We start from the raw sequence: 24,236 nt of genomic DNA on the forward strand, positions 1-24,236 counted from the left end.
GAAAGCCTGGACAGAGGGACGAATTCCCGATGATTGGAGTAGAGCTCTCATAGTACCCATATATAAAAAGGGAAATAAAACTGAATGTGAGAATTACAGAGGTATATTCCTACTGAGTATTCCTGGTAAGATATATGCAAGTAAACTTGAGAAACGGTTGAGAAGAATTGTGGTAGAAAAGCTTGGTGAAGAACAAGCTGAATTCAGGCCAAATAGACGCTGTCAGGATCAGATCTTCACTTTACAACAAATAGTCGAGAAAGTATGGGAATATAACAAAGATCTCTGTATTTAAGTTTTGTTGATTTTGAAAAGGCATATGACAAGGTGCCAAGAGAGAAGCCATTCAATATGGTGTCAATGGGGCATTACATCAAGCAATACTTAGTCTTTATTTGAGTTGTAAGTCAGCAGTTAGAATTGAAGGAAGTACAGGAAGATGGTTTAATTTAATGTTAAATCTGGTGTGAGACAAGGATGTACATTATCCCCTCTGTTATTCATTATCTATATGGATCACATTATGAAGGAAAGTGGTATTAAAAATGATATCAGAATTGGAGATGTTAATGTCAGCTCTTTGCTTTATGCAGACGATGTTATACTTCTAAATAAATCCGCTACAAGTCTGCAAGATTCTCTGATTAAATTGAATCTATCTTATCCCAATGGCTTTAACAGGCTTTTAAGGCCCACAACCTTCCAAGCATGCTTGGATTTCGTAACCGAAATACAAGGATAGAATGATCACTCCTATGCCTCAAGGTATTCTTGGCTGTATTCCTGTGTGTTCACAGAGCCAGTTTGCCTGCTTGCGGGATGAAACACCCCAGATAAACTGGCGGAAAAAACCCTACTGCCTGCGCCCAAGACCGGCTAACTTGGCTTTGGCTGAGGAAGATCCTTAAGCTCCTCACGTCTCTGATGGGAATCTAACCTAGGACACTCCTTCCCCAGGCATATGGTTGCGAAGCGCAAAGCAACTAGGCTAACCGTGCGGACGACTAAATTGAATAGCTGTTGTAATAGATATGGTATGAAGGTCAGCAATTAAAAGACAAAGACAATGGAAATAGGCAGAATCAATGAAAATGTCAACTCTATTGTGAATGGAGAACCTGTGGAACAAGTAAAACATTTCAGCTACTCAGGCACGATGTTTACTGAAGATGGTAAATTAAATATAGAAATAGACAAACGAATCAGCAAAGCTGGTATGGTAGGAAGTCAATTGAATAAATTCATATGGAATAAGAGAGAAATTAGTTGGAACACTAAATTAGCTGTATACAAGACAGTGTTCAAACCAGTTTTAACTTATGAATCTGAGAGCTGGGTCAGAAGTAAAACACTTGACCAAAGACTAGAGACCACAGATATGAGAGTTCTGAGAAAGATTAGAGGCGTGAACAAATGGCATCAATGGCTATATCATATTAAAAATGAGGATATTAGGAAAGAACTTGACATTGTCAGCATCCAGGAATGCGTTAGCAGAGCTAATCTCAGGTGGTATGATCACTTAAACAGAATGGGCAAGGAAAGATTAGCAAAACAAGTGTTCTCTGCCAGGTTGGCAGCAAAACGACCCAGAGGAAGACCAAGATATAGGTGGATTGATATGGTACAAAGTGCCTTAGACAATAGAAATATAAGATCTGATAATGTTGGAGTCTTGACAAGTAACAGACTGATTTGGAGGAAAATTGTAGATTGGAAGTTAGTAATGATGTAATTTTTTTCATGTAGTACTATCATATCCTGTACATCCCTTGAGGGTACATGGCAGGAATTTGATGATGATGATTATATCTTAATTTTTCTGTTTCTTCAACATAACTTCTGCCAAAAATTGCACTTCTAGCAAAACTTCTGCCAGAAGTCCAACTCTATTATTCCTCATTGTTCCACAGAGTAATGTTCCCTTAGAGCAGGGGTCTTCAATGCATGGCCAATGGGCCATCTGTGGCCCGTAGAGTTCTTTGCCATGGCCCACCAGACATTTTGAAAAAATAACTACTTAACATTAAAATGCGATTAAATAAAAAATAATTTCAATGAAGTCTGCGGGCCACTAAGTTATACTGCGGTATTTAGAATTGCAAGATGCTTTCCAGATTCACAAGGAATTCTGTGCCATTTGATACTTTACATAAAATCCTATAAAAATAAATATTAAATAGACATGCTTCTTCAGCCATCTACCAGCGCCAAGCGTTACTTAAGTACTAGTACTAATGTCACAGGTAGATGGCTGAAGCAGTAGTTTGTTCGAGTGTGCTGTCTACTGCCTTCCAGTTACATCTCAAAGGTTGTCGATACTTCATTATTTTAATATAAATACAAGAGGATCATATCCCGCAGTCAGTTAGTCATTAACAGTGTGATATTCGTGTATAAGCGCATGCAGGTTCGTCGTGTCAACCATAGCCTATTGTGGTTTTATATTGTCAGACTTTTTTCATTAGTATGAGACATATTCAGTGAATAATAACCGTTACACAGCCATTTTGGATAATTTTTTGGGTTCACCTTCCATCACTATGGCGTCTACAAGTAAAAAGCGTAAATCAAGTGATTCTTGTCGGGTTTTTAATGAAAAGTGGACCAACTTGTACTTTTCTGTGCTGATCGACGATAAGCTAGTGTGTTTAATTTGTCGTGAGTCAGTGTCAGTATCAAAAGAATACAATATGAAATGACACCATGCATCCAATTTCTATTACCTTCAAGGGCGGCATCATGTGGACAAAGTGAACCGTCTCCAAATTGATTTAAAATGCCAGTAGAGTACGTTTAAAAAGCAAAGGGAAGAGAGCAAAGCATGTGTCAAAGTAAGGTATGTAATAGCTAAGCCTTCTTGGATGGCAAGTTTGTGAAAGAGTGTCATTGCTGCTGGGGATATTCTGTGCCCAAATAATAAGGAAGTGTTTAAAAAACTGAGTTTGTCTGGAATAACTGTAGCACACCATGTCAAAAAACTTGCCAATGACATTGAAAGAACTTTAAAAAAAAAACGATCGTCCGAATTTACGTCACATTCACTTGCTTTAGATGAGAGCACAGATGTGAAGGATACAGCACAACAGGCTATCTTTGTCCGTGGCATTGATCAACAATTCAATGTGAGAGAAGAACTGCTAGCACTCGTACCTATGAAGAGAACGACCAAAGGCACTGATATTCTTGAAACTGCCAAGAAAACACTCCAGCGTTTAGACCTCAGCTTAACCAACCTCGAGGGTGTGGTAACTGAGGGAAGGAAAAGATTTCGTCCATTACCACTGTTTAATCCACCAGGAGAATTTGTGCCCAAAAACTATTGGATTTGAGAATGTCATGAAAGTCATTGTGACTGTCATCAACATCATTAGGGAATTGAATCATCATCATCAATTCCAAGAGTTTTTGACTCAAGAGTGCGAAACGGATTGCGGCGATGTGATTTATTATAGTGATTTGCGTTGGTTGAGGGGAGGGAAGGTTATTAAAAGAGTCTTTGACTCAAGGAGCGAAATACAGCAGTTCATGCAAACCAAGGTGAGGCCAATTGCAGAATTTAATGATCCAAAGTGGATGACAGACTTTGTGACCAACATCTCGTTGCATATGAACGACCTAAATATGCAGTTACAATCCAAAGATCAACTGGTGCACACTTTGTTTGATCACATCAAAGCTTTTGTGGCCAAGCTCAAACTTTGGGAGGCACAACTTGCAAAAAAAGCAACTCATTTTCAGCTTCTCACTGAGTCCAACTGTTCGTCTCTTAATGAATACGTTACAAATTAGCCATGTCGCAAAGTGAGTTCGAAGAGAGATTTAGTGATTTTCATAACCAACGGTCTTTAGATTTATTTTCAATGCCATTCAGTGTCAATGCTGCCGAAATGCCAGGCTCAGTACAAATGGAGCTGCTTGAATTCCAAAACAAGTCTTCTTTGAGAGAAAAATAATTCAATGTGCCCTTGCTTAGATTTTATGAAGACTATATTTCTGAGGATGCATTCCCTAATCTTTGCCGGCATTCTTTGAAGATGTGCACTTTATTAGGAAGCACATACTTATGTGAGCAGTTCTTCTCCAGAATGAAGAATGTGAAGTCCAAGACAAGAACTCAGATTATGGACCAACATCTCAAGAATACTCTGTGCATAATGATTTCCAACATTGATGCCAACATCGACAAGCTGGTCAAGGAAATACATTGCCGAGTTGCCCATTGACATTGTAAAAATTGAATGTTTTCTTCATTAAATTATCTTTTTTCAAGTATTAATTGTATCTACTTATCGTGAAACCTAACTCCTACCTATGCTCTTAAAGCTGAGTTTGTTTATTTTTATAGGATTTTATGTAAAGTATCAAATGCACAGCGAATCTGGAAAGCATCTTACAATTCTAAATATCACAGTATAGCTTAGTGACCTACAGGCTTCATTGAAATTTTTAACACTGTCTGAAAGGTTGAAGACCCCCTGCCTTAGAGAGAAGTCCTTAGCAAGTGCAAAACTTGTATAAAAATTATCTGAAAATAAAATCCTTCCTATATTCAAGAGGCCATCAAGAAATTTCAAAGTGATGGAAAATGAGCATGGCCCCGACCACCCAATGTGTCACCTTTACTTGAACACACAGATGTATGTGTAGTCAGCTGGTAAACAGAATGTACACTTTGATGCCATATTTAAGAATCATCATCAAATTCCTGATATGTATCCTCAACAGGTGTATAGGATATTATGCTAGTACTACATGAAAAACTTATATCATTACCAATTAATTAACAATCTCCTTCCAAATCAGCCTGTTATTTGTCAAGAACTCCAATATTATCATTTATGAATCTTGCTTGGAATATACTGTCTAAAGAAAAGCCTCTCAAACCAGGGAATCATGCTCTCATCAATTACGTTTGTCTAGGCAAAACTGCTTTTTGAAAGCTTGAAACAACTTGTTCTTGCATATTTTACAGACGATCACTAATCTCCACATCATTGTTACAAAAATGCCAATACTTAAGCAATTACAGAAATCTGTCCCTGCACATTGCATTGTGTATTCTCCAGTTTGTATAAATGGAATTCTTTGATCAGTACGAACATATTTCAAAAACATGTATTATCCCCATAAGATTAAAAAAAAAATTCTTCTTTGGATGCAGGTATCCATTTCTTGGAATTCCCTTGTTTAGCTGGAGTTTGCCAATCCAAATGATGATCTCTAAGTTGTCACCATAGTTACTGATTTTTTTTTTTTTTTTTTTTTTTTTTTTTTTTGTGAGTCTATTTCAGTATTTTAATGCCATTTTTGTTTTCCATGGCTATTATTTCTTCATGTTTCTGTTTCTTCAACATAACTTCTGCCAGAAGTGCAGATAAGCACTGATCTGATTACGTATTAGTTTCTCTAGCCATATATTCAATTAGTCCATCAGTTAGAAACACAGAGTACACTGCAGATGGATTTTCCTCATCAAGTGATAAAAGTAGCTCATCTTCTTTAGTTTACTCCTGAACCAGTACTACCATAGTACTTACCAGATTCCATTCGTTAGAAAGGGAAAACTCAGAACCATTACTTTATAAAATATCTTCTTCATCAGATGAGGACCTGCTCTGAAGATACAATTGAAACCATCATCTGAATTATTTACTATATCTTCTAAAATTCAAACTTCATCAGATGCAGTTTTTTTTTTCTTTTCAAAAGCAGCTCAGGAAACTCATCACTAGAATGTAGATTTCCTACATTCATATGTTATCTAGTTTGATCCCTTTCTTGATATGCATTCTTCTTATAGAATGCAGAAGGATTCATTTTCTGTTAGAAATATATGAATATTTACTCCCTACATCTACAATGTCTGAAGATTGGAAGCAGTTATCCCTATATATATATATATATATATATATATATATATATATATATATATATATATATATATACACATACATACATGCCCTCCCCAACAGCCACTATATACTGTAGACACAAGATAAACAAGTAGTTTTATTGTATCACTGAATAAGGTACAGAGATATTTGCAGTCTGTGTAATATATTTGTCAACAAATAGTGCAATTAGAGACAACTGGAATAAAAGAGAGAAAAACCTAATGAAACACAGTTCCCCTCCCACAGAAACTATGCTGAATAGAGTCAAGCAAAATCGTTTGTTGTACTGCTAAACACAGCATCTAACTAAAAACAATTGTCCTAATATTTGTCCTTTTGATTACATGAAATATGTGTTTGTTCAATTGCATTTGAAATTTTTTATGTCATTAAGACAGATCCCAAATGCAACTTCAAATAAAATTCTACCAAAAGAGTTGCAACTAACATGCAGTATAAAGTTTGCATCACTTCAGTCTGCACACACAACACAGATGAGGCATGCAAATGGTAATGAGAAGTCCTCAGTATGATAAAGGTGAAAAACATTTCCCAACATGAACATGTTAAACGATACTAAATAAGGAAGGTAAAGAAAGTGGAGACCTTACTCAGGAGATAAAATATGGCAATAGACACTTCAAGCCTCCAAGCAATGAAAGACATCTATACATACTGGCAACTGAACTAAAAAAACTTTATGCAGATATATGTAAAAGTCACTTAAGCAGTGTATATACAAAATACTTAGCCACGTGTCATCACATGCTGTAGGCAATTATTTAAGAATGCTGCTAGTCAGTAATCGTGAATGGTATTGATCATAATGGGAAAAACAAAGGCTCTTTTGGAGTCGATAAAGGGTTTATTGTTGGTGCCTGTCTGGCTGGAGCCATGATTTTAAAAACAGCAGTACTGACTGGTTTCTCAAAAGGTGATATATTCCAGGTGTTTAATCAATCAAAAAATAAATCACATTTCTTGTCTAAAAAGCATAACTTTGCGCTTAAGATGGTATGTCTGGAAAGAGATAGCTGACTTCTGAAAAGGTTGTACAGACAAACAGAACTTTCTATGTGCAACAATTGACTAAATGCATCTAACAAAGGCTGTTCCCAACCCATATCTCACTGAACTATGCACAGAGAATTGAAAAAGATTGGTACTGGCAGTAACATCCATGTATGGAAATCATTGATTTCTGCAAAGAACTGGAAATGACATCTACAGTGGTGTCAGACACACCTTGACTGGATACTGGAAAAAAGTCATGTGGTCCAACGAGTCATGGTACACCTTGTTCTGTACCAACAGTAGGCAGAAGCCCCATGAAGGAATTAATCCAGCTTGCCTTCTAAACACAATTCAAGTTTATGGAAGTGATGTCATGGTGTGGGGCACGTTCTGCTGGTACAGAACAGGTTCCCTGATATTGTTGGAAGGTCGGATGTGCTCCAAGGAATATCTGTCATTGTTGCTGATCAAGCACATCCTGCAATGTTGACAGTTATTTCATGGACAACAATGCTACTGTTGTCCATGAAATAAGCGCCTCCATAGCGCAATTGGAAGAACGACAATATGTTGCGCCCTTCAATTAGAAAAGGCCTAAGTTCAATTCTCATCATGATGGGAGGAATCTTTATATGGACTTTTTTTCAATTGAAGGTGAGTTAGCCGATCTCATACGGAGGTAGCAGGATTTTTTCTCACAGAAACTCGGGTTTTTCATCCCACATACAGAAAAATCGGTCCTTCAGAACATAAACAATTTACAGACAAAAAAATACTAGCTACGGTAGTGGTGGTTGTGGGCAGTAGATGGCGTTGATGTAGGTGATTGATAGTAGAGGTTCTGTGTAGTAGTGGAGACGGATAGTTGTACAGTAGGTGTCCTCCCACGATGATCCTTCGGACTCCTTGGAGGTGTCATGAATAATAATAATAATAATAATAATAATAACACAAGAATTGTTCGGCAGTGGTTAAGAGAGCAATGTTAGTGACTTCCAACATCTTCCATGACCACCACAAAACAGATCCAGTAGTAAAATCCTCTTATGTCAAACATGAGCCAGTTAAAGAACTATCTGGTGAATGCCTGGTATGTTGCAGACATAGATGTAATCCAACACCTTGTGGAATCTACGCCAAACCACATAGATTCAGCTAGAAGACCACATATAATCAACAGCTATAATAAGCTGGTCTCGTGGTCTCAGCAATCCCAAATCATTATTATTATTATTATTATTATACAGGTACCTCTATGGAGTCTGAAGACTCATTGTGGGAGACCCAATCTATCATACCTCTCCTAATTGGGTTGAGGACCCATCAACATACAAAGCACTCAAAACTGACTCTGGCAACCCATTCCATTCATTCACAACTCTCCAAGCAAAAAATCTAGTCCTCATAACCCTGCTAACCATGCCTTTATTTAACTTCGACTGATGATCCCTTGTTTTGTTCCCTGTAGCCAAGTGCTGAAACATTTCCCCTGCATCTATCCTATAAAACCCTTTTCCTATAAAGGAAAAAGAAATTTTTACTTTTTCCCTCTTCTTTTCCACATGCAATAGCAACTCTTTCATGTCTTCTCACATACCTTCACAAATATAAAACCATGACAAACAGTTTTTTTTCAATCAGGAATTCTACTATCCAAATGAATGACTGCAACAACATTGTAAGCATATTTTAAGTTAATTCTGAGTAGATGGCTCTTGATAAAATTTGATTTTGGAATCATTACTAAAATGTGTCAAGTCTTCTAGGTAAAAAATCATTCCAAAAAAAATGTCATGTATTACCCAGATGCCACAATCATATTGTGGCATCTGGATTAGGCATGAAATCAACCATGAAATCATGGTTGATTTCATGCCTAATGGGTTATAAAGAAATTATTTTAATCCATTAAAAGTTTCTTTATAACCCCTTAAGAAACTATTTAATGGATTAAAATAGTTTTTTCTTTATAACCCATTAGGCACTATTTTAATCCATTAGTACTGGATTAATTCATATGGAGGATATATATATATATATATATATATAGATAGATAGATAGTAAAACCCCTTTTTTTTTTACACTTTTCAGGAGACTGATGGAAAAAAGTGTAAATAGCAGAAAATGTAAAAAAAAACATAAAAAAAAGGCTAAAAGATGACTTACTGCTAGCATGTGAGTCTATATACTCGATTACAAAATTTAATAACTGAAAATAAATGAATTTACAATTACCTACATTTATCTATTTTAAAAAATCTTTAATTGTTGATTGTTTTTGCTTTTAGTTTTTTTTTTTTTTTTTTTTGACATAGTGCCAAATTGCTTTGAGTTCAATGCTTGACCTGTTTTTTACTATCGTGTTTAAAGCTGAAACAGAGAGTCCAAGATCTTTTGCTAAATGCACACGTTTTCCGGCATGCCAATCTACACTTCGCAGAATTGCCATCTTTTCTTCTACCAAAATACATTTTGTCTTTTTTCTCCATTACTAACATGGATAATCTACCACCGCAAAATTACGTAGCAGAAATTCTGCAATATCAATTCGTACTGTGGTTGAAAAATCACGGCATCACACATAACTACCTTACTGCTGCAAGCGTGCAAGTCACAGTGATGGCGGAAGCGAAACTACAACCGAAAGCAATGCCATCTGGGAACAGAAATGCACAGATTTCTACAGAAATCGATTCCAAAATCAGTACTACTACCCGAGAAAAAAACGCAAATCACGGGAAATAACGTCCACATCAAGTTGTTAATGGCGGGAAAACAATATATCGTAAAAATAGGCCTTAAGACAGGACCAATGGAAAATGACGTAAATTGTGGGAACGTAAAAACGGGGTTTTACTGTATATATATATACTGAAATGAAAAATACCTTTTTTCATGATCATCAGATCATTTTCATATGTTGGTTTAAATGCGAAATAACTAAAATGTTTGAACTCAGTAAGCCTGCACGTGTGCCTACCTCTAACTGCATAATTCTTGTGCAGTGCTTAGCTATTTACCCCTCACTACTAACTGCATTGTTCATTCATGCATTATGGATCAATAAATGAGTTTTTTTATAATTAAAGGCTTAGAGTTAAACATGGATAATATTCAATAATATGAGATGAAGTAAAACAACAAAAAAAAAAAGAAATTAATTCACAAATCATTCATTATCCTATAATTAGTCATTTTATTATGCAAGACAAAATGTAAAAAAAAATCAATCTAAATTTAGCCATCTATTAACTGTTCTCTATTGACCAATTATGTCCATATCGTGATTACTGCATATGAAGGATGATATCCTGCTACTGTCCTTCACAATATTTCAGCTATACTGAAATAGAGAGAAGTTTTAATAGCCTTACTAACAGCCAAAGTTAACATTCAGGAAACGTCATTTGACAGTTTGTGTTCCAGTGATAAACAAATAAGGTGCATCATCTCCTTCCTTCCTCTTGTTATCTGGTCTTCCTGGTTCACTTCCTTTCATTTTCTCTTCTATTTCTTTTATATCAATAAGATGAAGAGTTTTACAGAAAAAATTTAAATATCCTTGTTAAATAAAGCTGAACAAAGTAATAAAGCTGATCTTCAGATTTCAAGTTTCTTCTCTTAGTGTTATATATATATATATATATATAAATTCAGACCAACACAAAAAGGTTGCATACTTAAAGAGCACAGCACAGTAGAATATGTGTGGGCAGATAATCTCACACAATATACTTGAATTTTCTGAACCAAGTAATTATTATTATATGGATCTCCATGGGGTCAGAAGACTCATTGCTGGAGATCCATTATTCATGCAAAACCTATCACACATCTCCTTAAATGCACTCACTGATGAAGTATACACACATAACAACCATCTCTGGCAACCCATTCACTATCCTCCAAAAATTTAGTCCTAACACCCTTGGCTAACTACACCTTTATACAATTTACAAGGGTGAACCCTCGTTCTCTCCCTTCCTGCAACATACTGAAATACTCTATGCTTCTATCATGTCTCCTCAATTTTCCTATCAGCTAGTTTTTGAAGCCCACGGGCCTTCAATCTATTCTCATAAGTGCTGGAGGCAACTGTATTACAAGAAGCTACCATTTATGTTGCTAAATGCTATTCTGTCCTATAGATTTTCTTTAATTTGATTAAAAGTGTCTTAAAAATATCTATCATAAATCTTACTACACTCATCACATTTTATTATGCTTAGTCTCACCAAGATCATTTTTATCTTCACTGCAATGTCACTTGTAGAATGACATTCTGAATGTTATCTATCTGAGGTTGTACACTCTGCTCAGTAGTAATTCTCATAGTTCAATTAATTAAAGTTTGCTGTTCACAACAAAGTTGAATTTGGACATGGATGTTTATGATTGTCTGTGAAAATACTAGTGGTGGCGGTCGATGGCGATGGTGTAGATGATGAAGGTAGTTGTGGTTGGTGGATACAGAGAGTTGTAGAGTATGTGCCCTCCCTCAATGAGTCTTTGGACTTCCTAGAGGTGTTACGTAATAATAATAAATTGGGCAATGTATCATTTAATTAGTACAACTAACACCTTTAAATCATAATTAGGTAAGAATTCATTACCGAGTGTTTTTTTTAAAGGGATAAGTGACAATCAAGGAACACACAGCCATTTCTGACTTCAGTATTTTTAAAATAACTTTTTCAAAAAAAATTAATTAAAAAAAAGTTTACAACTTGACAAAAAAACTAAATTTCAATTTGTTCACAGCAATCCCTAACATGGCAGGTTGCAAGATACAGAGCTAACAGCATGAAAATTGGGCAGAAAGTAGTAATTTATCAATACTGGATTTAAATAAATGTAGAAATAAAGAAAAAAACGGGGGAATTTTATTTGAGAATTACAGTGGGAAAAATGAAAGCAGAGGAAAGGAAGGTTACCTCAGTAGGAAAACAATGTATGATAGCCAGTTACTGCACATGTAAGTATAGAGGAAAGTTACATTCCAAAAGCTAACAAAGATACACCATTTTAATAATTATAAAATATTTTTATTTTTATAATTATGTGATAATTATAAAAATAAAAATTTTTATAATTATAACAAACTTAATTTTTTTTCAGTTTACATTATTTGATTACACCCCTATCATCAATTCAAATACTGAATGATTTTCCATTTTCTCCAATTACTTGTGTGCAGGTATGAGCTGTCATATTTGAGGAAATGGAAGATACAACACCAGCAGCAGTTATAATTCTCTGTTTAGTCTGGACTGCTGCTTCATTTAAACTTTTACTTTATAACATATGAGACCTTTTCTCCTTTTTTAAGATGATCCAAAATTTGTATCTTTGATTCTAGAGAAATGAAGAGCTTCTTTGGAGTAGTGCTTTTTTACTTTCATTAAGCATAATTGAGGGTTGGAATTTAATTCAATAAAAAAGAAACTATTCCAATACAGTTCTTAAAAACAAAAGTTAGTAACACAAAGCTGGAAAAATTTCTAAACAATCGAATAAAACCTTATAAGGTCACAAACTACATGCTTCAAAGTCAGAATTTTTAATATTTTAAACAATATCAAGTTCAACAGCAAAGAACATATGAATTTCCCAGTAATATTATTATTATATTAATTTATTATTTTTTGAATAATGGTTAGCATGTATTCTGCTAACGTATTCTGTATTCTGCTAACGCATCCAAGAATGCGTTAGCAGAGCTAATCTCAGATGGTATGGTCACTTAAATAGAATGGGAGAGGAAAGATTAGCAAAACAAGTGTTCTCTGCCAGGTTGGCAGGAAAACGACCCAGAGGAAGACCAAGATATAGGTGGATTGATACGGTACAAAGTGCCTTAGATGATAGAAATATAAGATCTGATAATGTTGGAGTCTTGACAAGTAACAGACTGATTTGGAGGAAAATTGTAGATAGGAAGTTAGTAATGATGTAATTTTTTCATGTAGTACTGTCATATCCTGTACACCCCTTGAGGGTACATGGCAGGAATTTGATGATGATGATGATGGTTAGCATGTCAACAACAGATTTCAGTTTCACAAAAGAATGGAAATGTTGAAAACTTATACTCAACATAACAGCAGGGTTTCTCCCACACAAAAGCTCAAAATTAACATTAAAAATATTATGGGAGGTTATTTCACAATTCTCTAACCTGAAGGAAAATTCTGTTGAGTGAAACTGTTTGTAGAAGTAAGGTGTTATATGAAGACTGCTTGTAGTTTATATTCCAATTCAACATTCTCCAATATGTGCAATAATCTTTCATTTGGTTGCTAATCATACAGTTGGTTGCTACTACAGGCCAGGGCGTTCCACAGATGATCTGGAAGACATCTATCGACAAATTAGTACAATGAGTACAGGTGGGGGTGATTATTATGGGGGACTTCAACTATGGAGCTATAGACTGGAAGGAAGAAAGATCACATGGAAGGACATAGAATTTCCTTCCTGCCATGTGAGAAATTTAAAAGCATTGGACCTGGTCACAGGATCAGAAGAGCTATCCACTGCCTCTGATTGGCAGAAGTGAACATGCGGTCTTGACTTGGGAGAAAGTAAAACTTGAGGATTATTCTGTCAAGAAGGGGTAAAACTACAAGACAGGTGATTATGACAAGCTTAGGAAGATGCTTAAATCTGTGCCATGGCATAAAACACTCCAGGATAAGGATGTTAGTAGTACATGGGAAATAGTTAAGGGTCATCTAGAGGAAGCAATATTTCATTGTATACCTCAGATAAGGAGAGTTAATCAGGTAGGAGTTAGATGAATGAGTAATATCATAAGCATGATCTGCAGAAGAAGAAAACACTGTGGAGGATATATAAGGAGAAAATTGACCAGCAAACTCTTGAACAGTACAAGGCTCAAACAAGAAACGTGACCAGCATGTCAAGGAAGGCAAATTCAGATTATGAGAAGAATCTAGCCAAGCAGGCCGAAGGAAATCCCAAAGAGTTCTTTCGTTACATGGCAAGTAAGAGGAAGAATGACTTTGGAAGATTAACCTTAATAAGTGATGATGGTCATAAGGTGACAGAAGTATATAAAATAGTTCATTTACTGAGTGACCACTTTGCAAGGGTATATCATCCAAGCAAGGTTACTACTTTAATGTGACAGCCACTAATGTGGTGACAGAGGTGGATCAATTGGAGATTCTTAGGATATTGCAGAATCTGAATGTAATAGCTGTGGGATTAGATGGGATATCAGCTCGTGTTTTGTGGGACTGTGCAAGGGAACTGCCAATGCCTCTGACCAGGATCTTTAATTTAAGTCTCATCTCAGGTAGAGTTCTGAGGGAATGGAAAGAGCACAAAATAAATCCTTTGCATAAAGGAGCTTCTAAGACTGCAGTAGCAAATTACAGACCAATCAGTATCTCAGGCATGGTGGTAAAAGTACTAGAAAAATTGGTCAAAAAGAGAATTCAAGAATGGGTGGATAAAAATATGATACTGTATGAGCAGCAACATAGCTTTATGAAGGGTCAGTCCTGCCTATTTATAATATATTCTATTATAAACAGTTAGTAATTTACTAACTGTTTATAATAGAGTATATTTAGAATAACACCTAAGTTGGATAAAGGAAATGGCTACACGATTATCCTGCAGGATTTTGCAAACCCATTTGAAAGAATACCACACTCAACTCTGTTACAGAAGTTAGAACAAATGGAGAAGGATATGGCCTAGTTGGCCGAGTGATTAGTGTATCCGCTCTCTAGCCAAAAGACTGCAGGTTTGAATCCCGCCGTGGGTGTGGATCTTTGTGATTTTCTGTGAAAATACTAGTGGTGGTGGTGGTGGAGGACGGTAGATGGCATTAGTGTAGTTGTGGTTCACTGTAGTTGGTGGAGAGAGAGCTGTAGAACAGTTGCCCTCCCTCGATGAGTCATTGGACTCCTTGGAGGTGTCATGTAATAATAATAATATTATGCTGGTTATGCTGATAAGAGGGTGGCTGCTGGGTAGATATCAAAGTGCTATATAGAGAGGCAGTATCAAGGCAAAAACAGGTGACTAGTGGCGAGCTGCAAGGTTCAGTGTTGAGACCACTACTGTTTAATTTGTACATAAATGATATAGGATGAAAGGAAATATTCAGTTAATCAAAAGGATGTAAAGAGCTTGCAGAATGATTTTAGTAGGCTGTCAGTATGGACAAAAGATAATGGGTGTCAGTTTAATGTAGAGAAATATAAAGTTATGAATTTTGGGATAAACAGGCAACAAGCTGCATTCCACATTGATGGAATAGTTGAAATAGTTCCAGGAAATAGTTGAAGCTAGAGATTTAGGTGTAGTGGTAGACAGAGTTAAAGTTTAGAGGACATATTGCTAAGGTTGCTCATAAGATTACTTGGCTATTGAAGAACACATTATCAAGTAAAGATAAGAAAGTTGTTATTCCTCTTTATAAGGCCTTGATACATCCATATCTGGATTACAGGTCTGGTTACCTGATTTTCTTGAGGAAGTGATGGAGAAGTTTCAGAAGAAAGCAACCAAGATGGTGAGTGGTCTGTGGAATGTTCCCTTTGAGGATGTGTGTGAATTGCAGAAATTGGTTGATAGGAAAATATTAGCCAGCCTGTTTGGCCGAGTGGTTACCGTATCTGCTTTCCAGCCAAGAGGCTGCAGGCTTGAATTCCGCCATGTGCATGAATGTTTGTGATTGTCTGTGAAAATACTAGTAGTGGTGGTGGGCAGCATATGGCATTGGTGTAGTTGTAGTTGGTGGTAGAGATGGAGTTGTAGAGTAGGTGCCCTCCCTAGATGAGTCTTTGGACTCCCTGGAGGTGCCAAGTAGAAATAATAATAATAATAATGAGGGATATGATAGAAACATTTAGGTTGCTGAAAGGGTTTTATAGGATTGATACAAGGGAAATGTTTCGGAACTTGGCTAGAGGGGACCAAAACAAGGGGTCATTCCTGGAAGTTGAATAAAGATGTGGTTGGTAGGAGTGTGAGGACTAGATTTTTTGCTTGGAGAGTTGTGAATGAGCGGAATGGGCTGTGAGTGCTTTGTTAATGGGTTCAAGGAGAGGTATGAATGATTGTGTGGATAGTTTGGGTCTCCTGCAATGAGTCTTGGAACTCCATGGAGGTGCCCATACAATAATAATTCGATGAAATGCCTTAGCAACATTCAGTGGTAATAGTATCCTAGTATATCCATTCCCTTTATCCAATTCAGTTGTATCATTATTACAAAATATGAGCAAATTGATAAACATGACCTCCCTTTACTAAACCTCTGACATTCCTTGCAAGGAATAGTTTGTCCATTTCTGTATACGAGTTCATACCAACTTTTCTAAAATCTTCACCACCACTCCAGAGCTACTGATATGTCACCAGTAAGACTCATCAGGTTTTCCACTCAGGTACAATGGAACTATTATACATTCTTTGTATTCATGTGGTAGTATCTTTTCTGTGCTATCATGTTATACAAACATATGAAAGGCCTAGCCAATTTGTCTGAATATTTCTTTAAGTATAAATTCTGTAATCCCATCTGTCCCTTTATTATGGATTCTTATCAAAGGTTCAAGGTTAGACAATAGCTCTTTAACCTCTTTTTTATACATCTCTATCTCTTCATCTAGTATAGTGATAGCATTATGTATCACATTACATAAACCTGGTTGATGAATCTTAGCAAAGTGAGCACTCCTTATTTGAGCAAATCTCATCTGCTTCTGACACAGTACCATCTGCATTAAGTAAAGTTATTCTTCCAATTTCATTCTTTTTGTTTTGTTTTTTTACTTGTAGCTTAATGAAAAAATTCTTTTGAATTGTCTTTAGACTGCACACCTAACTTCTTTCATTACTCGAAATTTAACTTCTTGTACAATACTCATCACTTTTCTAGCTTGCACTTTATATATTTCATAACTCCATTCACTCTTATTGACACAATATTCTTTCCACTTAGTCTTTTTCTTATGGAACTCTTAGTTAATATGGTTACAATTCCCATCTTGTTTGTTCTTCAAACTACAGGTTATATTCAGATACTGCTTCATTTAAGCACCTTTCAAAGATTTCCATCCATTGCTGATATCTTCCCCCGTTCTGTAATTGATACCACAATACTAAACGTAGTATTTTCCTGAGTTTGTCATAATTTCCAGTTTTGTAATTCCACATGCTTAGCTATGCCAGGAACAATATGGCATGATCACTGTCACCAACTGGTGGCAGGACATTCATACTGTTCACTATGATCCTCTTCAGAGGCTATGATCAAATATGACACCATATGACCTCAAAGTTCATATTTTCACATACTACTTGAAAAAGCTATCTCATAACAGTCCTCCATTCTTATGTGATTTTTTTGCCACCCATTCAATGTTTGGATAATTTTAGTCATTCATCAGGTTAATTTGTGATGCATTTCATTGCAGTAGCTGAACTGCCACGCCTGTAGAGCAACACCCTACCATATATTTCTTCCTGTTGGCCCCTACTTCACACCAAATAGCCACTAACTCACCAATACGTGGGACATTATTACTATTATTGCTTTCATAAGTTTCTATCCTAACCATATTCAAATCATCGGATATCATTATTGAGATTAAAATTTAGTTTGTTTTAGTGGTTAGGTTAGACTTATATATCCAAACTTACTTGCTATAGTCTTTCCTATGCATATTGTAACTGGTCGTTTAGGTTCCCATTTAGTCATTTATTGTATCTGAAAAAAGATGGATTTTATCCTCCAACTTACGGGCAATAGATGCCGTTGGTGGTGGTAGCGTATAGTGAAAGAATTGGGTGGTAGGGGAGACGGCGAGATATTTGTAGTGGAGTGGAGTAGAGTGTCTTCCCGCAATGAGCCTTTGGAGGTGTTACACAATAATAACTTCTCCACTGATATTAAAGTAACCATTATTCTCATGTTTCACCAGCTCTCTTCCTTATTGTTCCTGAAGCTTTCAATGTAAAAATTAATAGGACTACAAGAACATTGTGAAAAAATTCCCTACCTGGCATTCTACATAGAGGTGTGCATGTGTATAAAGGGGGAAATAGGAGAAATAGAATGGCAACTTTTAATATGTCTAAAACAGCCCTATGCTATTTTTAAAGCAAAAAATAATCATCCTCACTTGATTTTATTCTGGTTCTCAATCAAGACAGATCTCCCATCTTGGAGTTACAGCAGCTACTAATTTCACTAGTATAAACATGCAGAATCCAGAGATACCCTCAGCAATCAAATATAATTTTGACTTTCTCTTTCAGTGAAGATAACAGTTCTTCCCTTAATAAAAGGCTTATTATCTACAAATTCCAGATTTACTCAATCTAGTACTACTGTGTTCCATTTTTTCATTTTGAAAAACTTTGTAGAGTGCAAGAATCCCAATTTTCAGTGAGGCAAGCAAGGACAACTTTAACGCTATCAACACAATTGGAGATCAACTTCAATTCTATCAAAATACAGCCTTGTTTTATTTTGCAATAAATAAAATAAAATAAAGACCAGAACACCTTCCCTTATTTTTCACAATGTGTACAGATCCCCAGAAAGATCAGATCTAACTAATCTTTTCTAATATAAGCACATTATGTAAGGAAAGACCTCCTTTGGCTCCAAAAAACTTGTTGTCCCTTTTCTGCTCATGAAGAATGCTACTTCTAACCTGGACAAACTGCCAAACTCATCCTCTCTTATAATACTGGTCTAACATTTGGGATGGTGCACCAAAAACTTTCCTGAAAAAACATGGTGCTGTCTGGAAGATCAATCCTAAAGAGTTAAATGAAGACTTCTCACTTACAGATTCACTCAGTTATTCTTCAAGGATGGCCTATATCTTCTTCATGCCTCCTGTTGGCATTATCATGGCTACTATTCTCCTGAATTGGCTAAAATCATCGCCCCACTTTGTAAAGTGTAAACAGAAGAGCAAGTATTGGTAGCATCTGTTCACTTCCCAGTTTCAAAAACCACTAAACCAACTTCTCATCTTCTATTTTTCATAGCAGTGTTCCTCACATTATTTTCTGAACAATTGGAGGAATCACGACTTTCAGTTGTTCAAGAAACAGGCTTATACTTTCTTCTTAATCCCTTACTCATACAAGGCACTGATGCTTCAGATGTGGAAATGATATACTGTATATGAAAATGTTGAAACTATTCTAGACAGTAAAAAGTAACAGTGACACTGTTCAGTACAATGTAATTAGGCTGATTTTTCTGTAATATCAGTTGAAAACCTACAGTGCATCAGTGATGGGTGTAGGAAGGAGTTAAGGGAAATGTGTTTCTTAAATAGCTAGAAGTTTGTTATTCACAGCAAAGCATGTGTTTTTATAGGCTTAAAGTGGAGTAGATAGTTCAAAAAATAGCACCCATGAAAATACCTGCATAAAAGGCAGAAAAAGAGCTATAAAAAATGAAGCAATGCTGTAGTGTTGAAGTTTTAACCATATTGCTAATACCGGCACTTTTTCAGTCAAGCAATAAGCCAACAAGCCAACATAAATTTTTTGCTAATAGGAAAAGTTGAAAATTAAAATGATACCACATCCATAAGTCATGTGTCACTGTTAATAAAAGTATTGGTATGCCATACAGTCACATATTGTACCCCCCCCCCCACAAAAAAAAACTGGCTAATCTATTATAAACATGATGAATGCTATTTTCGACCACTATATACTAAATAAGACTATTGGGTTTTAATAAGTCGAAAATTTGATACAACTATTGATGTGGCGAAACTAGTAGGTTAATTGTTGTATCAAATTTCCGACCAATTAAAATCCAATTTTTCTGTCATCTTATTTACTATTATAAACATTTTGCAAAGAAAAATTAATACACAGAAATGCAACATTTCAGCAACTCATAATGGAACAATGAATGACTTCAGTTCTCATGTTGCAATGGTTGTATTGTATTGTATTGTATCATCTATCAGATACCACTAGTTCTCACATCACTTGTTGGTGATGGTGGCAATAAATGAAATCTGGGATAATAAAGAATATGATTCTGGATTTCTATATTATGCAGAATTAAGCCTTGATGAGTGAACTGATAACCTCACTTGATTCTTTGAAACACTATACCATGAGATGAAACCTATTAACATATCTCTTCAACAGCAAACATGTTCAACATGTTCCAGATAAGAGAATGAATTATACATAACACAAGAGAGAGATTTGTGAGTCTGAAGTTGGATTGTCGATAAGTGTTAACTGTATATGTGTTTTTATAGTTTAGAGGAAATAAGAATAATGAATGGCAGTTGGTTAAAGAACATGTAAAGTATGCTGCATAAAACATGTACATATACTACTATATATGTACATATGCTACATAAAAAATTTCTCAGAGTGGAAGTTTTTTGTAGCTACTTGTAACTAACACTGAAGAGATGCCAAATTTGCAAATAACTCGCATTTGAAAGTGAAATCTATATCACAATAAAATAAGTAATAAAATAATCAACTAACTCAAGTATAATGAAAAGTGAATATGCTAATTCTTGTACAACCTCCAGATTAAGTTAATTTTTTGAAGAACAAATCAATGGTACAATAGCCATCTTGAAATTTAAACCCAACACATTAATTATTAGTATGTTATTATATTAAACAGCAGCTTCAGAGTTGGAAGCCTCCACTCACAAAACTCCCACCACATCTCTCCCCAAAGCCACCATTTTAAAACAAAGCATGTTTTGTTAAATCAAAATTTAGTTAAGAATCAAATTTATTAATTCATTCTATAAATTGTTAAGATAATAATTAAGGCTTTTCACAATATCAGAAATGCCATAAAAAATATTGCTACCTGTTAACTTACATTTTATGAGATATATACATCACTAAAACGCTCAATTATTATTATAATATACATCACTAAAACGCTCAATTATTTTGCCTTATATTCTGAATAATATGAATATACCTGGTTTATATTTATTAAATTTTTTTTAAATCTTATTATAACTATACAGTTATCATCCCCTAGGTTATGTAAAAAAAAATGCAACTTATTATAGTGATAACAAGAAATGTGGGGAAAGCCGATGTACAATTCCAAAATCTTATTTAAAAAAAAAAAAAAAGTGATACTTACACACAAAGTAATGGGTTAACTTTGGTTTCATTTTATTTTATCAAAATATAATTTCGCAGTAATAAACACGAAAGTCGTCCTATACACGAGGCGAGATATTTAATAAAAAACTTCCGGTGCGCGGCGCACATTATGTAACATTCAAATATCAAAACCAAAAAATACTGCCAAATTGAGCGCACATTAGGAGCCGCCAAAAACAAATATGACTAGGAGACAAAGTGGGATGAGCACATTTCACAGAATTAATCCTTTAGAGGATGGCAAACTGGAAAGCACGTTCGTCCTGCGGAGAAGCCAAAAACGTATACACCCATAGAAAAGACGTAAGTTCTCTCCGAAAACACGGCACTGGAAACCCTACTAGACGAGCAAGCGCGAGAGCTAGGTCAGAATTCTACTCAGCGTTGCGTCTTCCGCAGCAGTGGGTGCTATTTTACATTAGGCATAGCCAACTCTGACAGCAGTCACGAAACACACTGACAAATCGATTTAAATTTTTCAATTAATGACGCATTTCTGTATCGTACTACGATCTACAATAAAGGGCGAAAATATCAAGAAAACAGGAAATGAGAGCGCTTCAACCGTTCTTAATGCGCAATCGTTAAGCGCGCTTTTAACTATTAGATTTGGGTTTTAAAAAAGTTAACAAATGGGTAATAAAGGGGTTTACAACTTACACGCCTTCAGCGATTAAAAAAAAAACCGGATATATCAGTAAAAAATAAATAAAATAATAAAATTAAAATAAATGCACTTGGAAGAATAACTACCCTTCGATTGAAAATGACCAAGTTCGATTTTCGTCGTGACGAGCGGAATTTTCATATGGTCTTATTTTATTTTAACCGGTTAGATGTGATTTAGAAAATTTGAAACGGAGATAAGCTCCCACCCCCTCTGGGAAATTCAGTTTTTTTCACACACATGCAAATAAGACAAGAGAATACACAATTTACTGACAAAAATATTGCTTGCAGGTGGTGTCGGTTAGTTGGAGATAAAGTAGAGAAGATAGTGGAGTTACATTTACACTGGTGTCCAAAACTTAAGGACAAACACTATTTCTGAAGATTACAACCGAAAATTCAGAAGAATTAGCTTGTGGCAATTTGTATAACTGAATATTTCGAGTAAAAAGCGGGTACACATCCAAATCTTCGAATCTACAGCTTGTTGGTCAGTGTATCTACTCTTGGCCAACAAGGCAGGAAACGCTATTTGATATAAATGTTCAACCCGAAAAAGGAAAAACTGTTGGCTGAACTAACAAAAGCAAATATAAGCTATATAACTATCCATCCAATATTAAGAATGTGTTTATTAGATTATATGCTGGTTTTCCATATCTGACATACTATATAATGTAACTTGAGATGGGGGGGGGGAGGAAGCTGAGGGACTGCTTCAATTTTGCAGCTGCAAGACAACTGCTATGCTTTGCCATCCTTATGCCTCATTAAAGAGAAGGCTGAGGGGGGGGGGAGTAAATTACATTTTTAATATTTATCTCACATGAGAGGTACAAAAACCTATAGCATATCACTGCCATGTGTGAGATGTGGGTAAGGATTAAAAAAGAAGAAATATGTGCTTTTTTTTTTTAAAGAGATGGAGGTTGAAGTTTTTGGGAAACACATTAGGAGGAAGGACATTTAAGAGCACAGAGGTAGATGGAAATGAATCACATTAGACATATAGAAAACTTTGGAGAAAAAGGGCATGGCTAATAATAAGGGCAAGTACCTGATGTATTTCTGTTCAGAATATGGACGAGTCATTAAAACCTGTTCCAACAAAAATATGTGCAAAAGTTCACATGGAGAGAAGAAATAAGAAGAGACTCACTGACCATGTTATTCTTAATAGCAATATCTTCATGCATACAAGAGTATACAGAGGATTTGAAATTGGAAGAGACCATCACTTCGCTTTAAGTACGATAAAAATGAATATCACTTTGAAAAAAAAAACAGCAGGTAAGGAAGTTTTAAAAAGAATATAACTTGAGTTGATTTTAAAAGTACATTGTAGATTCAACTATACAAACATTATACACACAAGAAAAAAATGAAATGACTTGAAAATATGAACCAAACCTTGGATTTTCAGTGGCAAACTCTGAAGAAAACAGTTATTGATTAAGCTAAGGAGACATTCTGTAAAGTTGCCTGGAATGATAGAAAGATAAAAATACTATGGAAGACAAGAATTTTAATTACAAAAATACAGAGAAAAATGTAAGAGAGCTAGATTATGTATAAAATTAGCTCAATAAAAGCCATAAGAAGACTTTGGTAAGAATATAGAAGATAAATATCAGGAAGGTGGCAAAATGTTCTAGAGCAGGGGCTCTCAAACTTTCTAAATTTTGTACCACATAAATAATTGATTAGGTGAGGGTAGCTAAAGAGAGGTATGAACAGCAGTTGGCTAATGAAGCCAAAAAAGAATCCTAAGGAGTTCTTTCGACATGTAGCCAGCAAAAGGAAGAATTATGGAAGGATGATATTGATTGGAGAAAATGGTATAAAGACAGCTGATGCAGAATGTGTGGTGGAGATACTTAATGAGCAGTTCATAAAGATCTTTCAATCTTGTGAATGTGACTTCATGGAGGAATTGAGAGCAGTTGATGATGGGAAGGAGAGACTGACTATAGGTGAGCAAGAGGTGTATGGGGAGTTGAATAAATTAAATGTTAATAAGGCTGTGGGACTTGATAATATATCACCACGTATTCTGAAAGAATGTGCCAGGGAGATGACATCTGCCTTGACATATTTTTTTTTAATATGAGTCTTGCACTCAGTCAAGTTCCTAAGGAGTGGAAGGAGGGCAAGATTGTGCCACTTCATAAAGGAGGTGATCAAACTCAAGCATCACACTATAGGCCTATCTGTATGTCAGGTGTTGTGGTTAAGTTGTTGGAGAAGCTTGTGAGAACTAGGATCCAGAGTTGGGTTGATAACAATGGTATTATCTTTGATGGACAGCATGGATTTGCTAATGGGAGGTCATGTTTTAGTAATCTACTTACTTATTACAATAAAGTGACTGCTTCCTTGGACAGAGGAAAAGGATACACAGTAATATACTTGGATTTCGCAAAGGCTTTTGATTGAGTACCTCATGATAAGTTGACAGTCAAACTAGAGCA

At 35.5% G+C, this 24,236-nt stretch overlaps 1 protein-coding gene across 2 annotated transcripts in view; it reads right to left on the bottom strand.

Annotated features, from left to right (window-relative positions):
• Positions 1-24,236, bottom strand: part of Pask (PAS domain containing serine/threonine kinase) — a 401,386-nt gene that overhangs the window by 345,200 nt on the left and 31,950 nt on the right. The window contains exon 1 of one of the 2 annotated variants that reach the window (XM_090411082.1): positions 21,074-21,504. The exons of the other annotated variant lie outside the window; for it this stretch is intronic. The gene's annotated coding sequence lies outside the window, so the exon portion shown is untranslated. Of the gene's footprint in view, positions 1-21,073; positions 21,505-24,236 lie in introns of those variants that run through there. 2 annotated transcript variants of the gene reach the window in all.

Source organism: Typopeltis vanoorti, chromosome 21 (genome assembly GCF_054136105.1).
Source record: "Typopeltis vanoorti isolate ZY-2024b chromosome 21, IOZ_Tvanoo_1.0, whole genome shotgun sequence".
Taxonomy (NCBI): Eukaryota; Metazoa; Arthropoda; class Arachnida; order Uropygi; family Thelyphonidae; genus Typopeltis; species Typopeltis vanoorti.